The sequence below is a fragment of the Chiloscyllium plagiosum genome, chromosome 27, assembly GCF_004010195.1.
Source record: "Chiloscyllium plagiosum isolate BGI_BamShark_2017 chromosome 27, ASM401019v2, whole genome shotgun sequence".
NCBI classification, from domain to species: Eukaryota; Metazoa; Chordata; class Chondrichthyes; order Orectolobiformes; family Hemiscylliidae; genus Chiloscyllium; species Chiloscyllium plagiosum.
The window spans coordinates 10,854,174-10,860,136 of record NC_057736.1 but is presented as its reverse complement, the minus strand read 5'-3'; the positions used below and the strand labels follow the sequence as shown (position 1 = coordinate 10,860,136).

Genomic DNA, 5,963 nt, shown 5'->3' with positions numbered 1-5,963 from the left:
TAAAGTCAATAAAGTATGCTGTAACATTCACCAGCATTGCTGACAGCGAAACAATATTCAATGATGTGCTATATTCAAGTTCCAGAGGCCATTGACATCAAAATCTATTGCACATTCAAGTTGTTGCTTTGTCCTTCTGACTCCAATTAAAATTGTTCAAAAGTAGACCAGTGTTTGATACACTTCTGGAAAAATTGTTTCATTGTAAAATATTTATCAACTGGGGCCAATCTAACCTGATGAATATTAACAATATTTGGGTGTTTTCAGTCTCTCTCTGTTTTACAGAACTGCACACATCTGTAATTACACCTGGAGGTGAGTTACATGCTTTAGGCACCAGTAGGTGAGTTACATGCTGCAGAAACCAGGAGGTGAGTTAAATGCTGTAGATACCAGGAGGTGTGTTACGTGCTGTAGATACCAGGAAGTGAGTTATATGCTGTAGATACCAGGAAGTGAGTCACATGGTGTAGATACCAGGAGGTGAATTACATGCTGCTGAAACCAGGAAGTGAGTTACATGCTCTAGATACCATGAGGTGAGTTACATGCTGTAGAGTTCCTATTTTCTGTTCCTCTTTCGTTGAAGTACTGTCATTAAGCTGATCTGTATCGCCAGCAAATATTGGACCTGATTCATAGTTGCTTTTTCTTTCTTTTCACTGAGATTAATTTGGTTTGGACAGAACAGGAAGGAGTGAGGGATGCACTGAGAGATAACTACAAATGAAGTAATGCTGAGCTTATATAGGATCCTGGTTAGATTTAACTGGAGCGCTAAGTTTTATTTTCAGGGCCATATTACAAAGAAGATATAGAGATCCTGCAGAAGATGAGAAAATAAATGGATTTACAAGCCCAACACCAGAACTGGGAAATTATAATGATCACTGAAGACTGAACATCTGAGGGAGTGTGCTCTGCAAACTTCCTGAGCAAGTCCTATGCAGTCAGTGAATTGTGACTGACACAGACTGGATAGTGTGGACTCAGATAGTGAGTACAACATGGGACTTGTGATCACAATGCAAAGAGCATCAAAACATTAAAAGGAGAAGCTGTTTAGGTACGTGAGGCAGATTGAGGTGGAAAGTTGCATCGTTAGAATTAGATACAGTAAAAGTAGCAAGTGACTTGTGATGAGCATAAACATCAATAAGGGCCAATTGTAACAAAAGACCTGTTCCTCTTGCTATTAATACTATGCAACACCACTCACTGCTCACTGAAGTTGCTAATAAACAACAGAAATGATCTGCACTTAATGTGTACTGGTCTGGAATATTGCGACTCCATTTTCTGCTCATTTTACAGCAAAGTGGAAAACACACAGGTTATATTGATGTCCTCTCAGAGCAGATGTGCTGCAGCTCTAGACCAGGTGGAAGATATATTAACACAAATTCACATCACTGTGCGATTCAAGGTCAGCTACAGGGGCTAGTAAGCAATCTCATTTCTGGTTGTAACCTGACTGGAATTCTGTTTAACTTTGAGTCATTCTTAGTCTGAATATTCTTGTTCTCTTAAATGGCTGCGGATCATTTGTCCTTGGTGTCATATGCATGATATGTGGGTGAGCAAGTCTCTTTGTACTGTTTCACATTCATGAATAAGCTACAGCTGCTTAATTTAAAATAAGAGAGTAAAAACGGTAGTTGTTTTGAACACCTCTTTGCAGTGGCAGAGTGTCTCAGGTTTCACTGTGGTTTGAAAGAACGTGGTCTGTTCACTTTCAGAGGCAATGGATAAGAAAATAGACTCTTGAGTGAGGAAATCCAGAACAAAAAGATTCCTATAAATGTAAGAAGGATGGGGTAGGTATACAAATTCCTGGCAGTGAATGGGAAACATTAGGACAGTTCTCGTGGCTTTCTGCTTCCCACAGAAAGTGGGGCAATTCTTGACCAATAATGTGGCTCAGGCCGAAGAGGTAATTCTTGAATCATCCAAAGAATAGTGCATGCAGGAAAGGGAAACAGCAGGCTCTCTTTGCATTGAAGCCCTGAGATGGGCTGAATGGCCATCGTCAGCCATGTTTGCCTTTTGGGAAGATTGTTTCTATGTCTTTGCTTGGCCGAAGTCCGCTGTCATGCTCCTTATTCTGCTCAAGTAATAAGATTATCCTCGCGTTCTACCAACTGAGGTGATAAAATTGCCTACTTGCGACACAAATGGTGATCTGATCATGCCAGTGAGTTCTGCCAGGTAGAGGGAGATTAACCAGTAGCACTACCCTGGCAAGCAGTGTTCTTTTAGCATCCAGTTGACTGTTGGCAATTGCTGCACACGCTTCATCTGTTCTGTGAGAAACGATTATTAAACTTCAGAGTTAAAATTATGATAAACACTGCTAGTATAAATAAATGACAGAATTTGTTTAATGATATATAGAAAGCACACATTTGTAAAGCTCTACTTTCCCTTGCCAATGTGTGGTGCTGTGTTCTACTAAACAGGTAAATACAGAATAAATTAATAACTAATAGAGGTAAATAAAGAAACACAGAGTTCAAATCAATATTGTAACATCACATTCTCATGGTAAATGCTACGAGCTTTGCTGTTGCACAGTTACTTTACTGCTCTAAGTTTTTTTTGTTAGAGTTGGGGCTATAAGGGTTGGTTAGCTCAGTTGGCTGGATAGCTGGTTAGCAATGTGGGGTTCAACTGGCTGATGTTACCATTAAGAAGGAACTTCCTTCCTAATGTCTTCTCTTACCTGAGACATGATGACCTTCAGGTTAAAACACCATGAGTCAGCATTCTCCAATGGGAAAGCAGGACTATGGTGACTTCACTATTAGAGATAGAATTGAACATCCAAACTTAGGGCAATTTCTTTCCTGTGGACATTGGAGAGGTAGTAGCATCGTGGTAATATCATTAGTCCAGAGCTGTAGGCTAATGCTTTGGAGGCAGTGGGTCAAATGCCACCACAGCAGATAATAGTATTTGAATTCAATTCTTTTAAACATCTGGAATTAAAAGTTGATCTAATGGTGATGATGTAACCATTGTCAATTTCCATAAAAACATCTGGTTTACTAATTTCCTTTCGGGAAAATAGGCGGGTAGGAAGCTGGAAGAACACAGCAAGCCAGGCAGCATCAGGAGGGACAGGCAGGAGGCTGGGGGAACACAGCAAGCCAGGCAGCATCAGGAGGGACAGGCAGGAGGCTGGGGGAACACAGCAAGCCAGACAGCAGGTGTAGAAATCAACATTTCAGGGGTAACTCTTCTTCAGTCCAGAAGAAAGTTATACCCGAAATGTTGACTTCTCCACCTCCTGATGCTGCCTGTCTTGCTGTGTCCTTCCAGCCTCCTGCCTGTCCCTCCTGATGCTGCCTGGCTTGCCGTGTTCTTCCAGCCTCCTGCCTGTCCTTCCTGATGCTGCCTGGCTTGTCGTGTTCTTCCAGCCTCCGGCCTGTCCCTCCTGATGCTGCCTGGCTTGCTGTGTTCCCCCAGCCTCCTGCCTGTCCCTCCTGATGCTGCCTGGCTTGCTGTGTTCTCCCAGCCTCCTGCCTGTCCCTCCTGATGCTGCCTGTCTTGCTGTGTTCCCCCAGCCTCCTGCCTGTCCCTCCTGATGCTGCCTGGCTTGCCGTGTTCTTCCAGCCTCCGGCCTGTCCCTCCTGATGCTGCCTGGCTTGCTGTGTTCCCCCAGCCTCCTGCCTGTCCCTCCTGATGCTGCCTGGCTTGCTGTGTCCTTCCAGCCTCCGGCCTGTCTACTTTGGATTCCAGCATCTGCAGGTTGTTTTGTCTTATCTGGTCTGGTTGACATGTGGCTGCAGACCCAAAATAATTTGGTTGACTCATCATTGCCTTTTGAAATGGCCCTAGCAAGCTGTTCAGTTCAAGGCCAAGTAGGTATGGGCAACAAATGCTGGCCTTGCTGTAATAATAACTAATAATAAAATACAATAACATAGGAATATTAGTATCTTAATAAAGGTGCTGTACTGTATCACAAATTGCTGTAACTTAAATAAGAAATTAAATTTCTAAAATTTGATGGCTGTGGCCATATTGCAGAGGGAGCTGAGCGGGTGCCTAAGCTTTCTTCCTCAGGGTTAGGTAATATGTGTTGTTAATGAGCAATATGTGTGCTTAGAGACTCTCATGGACTTTTACCTTCAAGGACCGTGAGATATCGATGTGACAGCTAGATCACTGCTTGCCAAGTCTCAGTTATTTTTACCAGGTCCACCTACAGGCTGATGGGCCAATCACAGGAATGATTTTATTACGTCTGTCCCATGATTCAGGAGACAGTTTGGAGAATCAGTAAGAACCTAGCTTATGAACCAGAAAATTGGACTGAAGAGTGAAATTGTTTTAACTCTGCAAAACCTTTTGGAATTTGTTAATGAAACCAGTGTGAGGGGAAAATGATAGGATCTGAGTTTGTTATGGAGCTACAACTTTTCAACTAGGTAGTGAAGTACAGTGTTAGCTTTGTTTGGGTCCTCATTCTCTTTGATGTATTTGCCATGTTAGCTTTCCTACCACATTCATTTCTACAGCTCATCTCCTTGGTCAAAATCATGTACAGGTCTGTACATGTGTAACACATGATTTTATATAAAATTCTGAGCAGGTTTGACAGGGTGAATGTTGAGAACTGTTTCTTCTGGCAAAATAGCCTATAATTAAGGCTGATAGACTTTAGTCAGAGGGGCTGTTTTAGAACCGAGATGATAATTTTTTTTCTCTCAGAGAGTTCTGAATCTTTGGAATTCTCCACCCCAGAGGCTCTGGTTGCTCAATTATTGAACGTTTTCAAGACTGAAATGGATAGGTCTTGAAGCATTTAGGGAATTGAGGGCTAAAAGGGATTTGGTATAAAGTAAATTGATGTAGAAATTGAGCTCTGATCCTCTTGAATAATGGAGCAGGATTGAATAGTCCGCTTCCGAAAAATTTATTTATGGAACGATATATTACACCTAATTTCCCAGAGGGAAGCTAAGAGTCTTAGAGTCATAGAAATGTACAGCAAGGAAACAGACCCTTTGGTCCAACCCATCCATGCCAACCAGATATCCCAACCCAATCTAGTTCCACCTGCCAGCACCCATATCCCTCCAAACCCTTCCTATTCATATACCCATCCAGATGCCTTTTAAATGTTGCAATTGTACCAGCCTCCACCACTTCCTCTGGCAGCTCATTCCATACGCATACCACCCTCTGTGTGAAAACGTTGCCCCATAGGTCTCTTTTATGTCTTTCCCCTCTCACCCTAAACCTATGCCCTCTAGTTCTGGACTCCCCGACCCCAGGGAAAAGACTGTGTCTATTTATCCTATCCGTGCCCCTCATCATTTTGTAAACCTCTACAAGGTCACCCTTCAGCCTCCGACGCTCCAGGGAAAACAGCCCCAGCCTGTTCAGCTTCTCCTTACAGCTCAAATCCTCCAACCCTGGCAACATTCTTGTAAATCTTTTCTGAACCCTTTCAAGTTTAACAACATCTGTCCGATAGGAAGGAGACCAGAATTGCACACAATATTCCAACAGTGGCATAATCAATGTCCTGCACAGTCACAACATGAACTCAATACTCTGATCAATAAAAGAAAGCATACCAAATGCTTTCTTCACTATCCTATCTACCTGTGACTCCACTTTCAAGGAGCTATGAACCTGCACTCCAATGTCTCTTTGTTCAGCAACACTCCCTAGGACCTTACCATTAAGTGTAGAAGTCCTGCTAAGATTTGCTTTCCCAAAATGCAGCACCTTACATTTATCTGAATTAAACTCCATCTGCCACTTCTCAGCCCATTGGCCCATCTGATCAAGACCCTGTTGTAATCTGAGGTAACCTTCTTCACTGTCCACTACATCAAATTTTGGTGTCATCTGCAAGCTTACTAACTGTACCTCTTATGCTCGCGTCCAAATCATTTATGTAAATGACAAAAAGTAGAGGACCCAGCACCCATCCTTGTGCCACT

General features: G+C 42.7%; 1 long non-coding RNA gene across 2 annotated transcripts in view; it reads left to right on the top strand.

Annotated features, from left to right (window-relative positions):
* The first annotated feature begins 483 nt into the window (after nucleotides 1–483).
* The window catches only part of LOC122563539, a 68,408-nt gene continuing 62,928 nt past the window's right edge, over nucleotides 484–5,963 (top strand). The window contains exons 1-2 of one of the 2 annotated variants that reach the window (XR_006315633.1): nucleotides 484–542; nucleotides 1,743–1,820. This is a non-coding gene — a long non-coding RNA (uncharacterized LOC122563539). The remainder of the gene's footprint in view (nucleotides 543–1,742; nucleotides 1,821–5,963) is intronic. The other variant, XR_006315632.1, reaches the window with a different exon arrangement.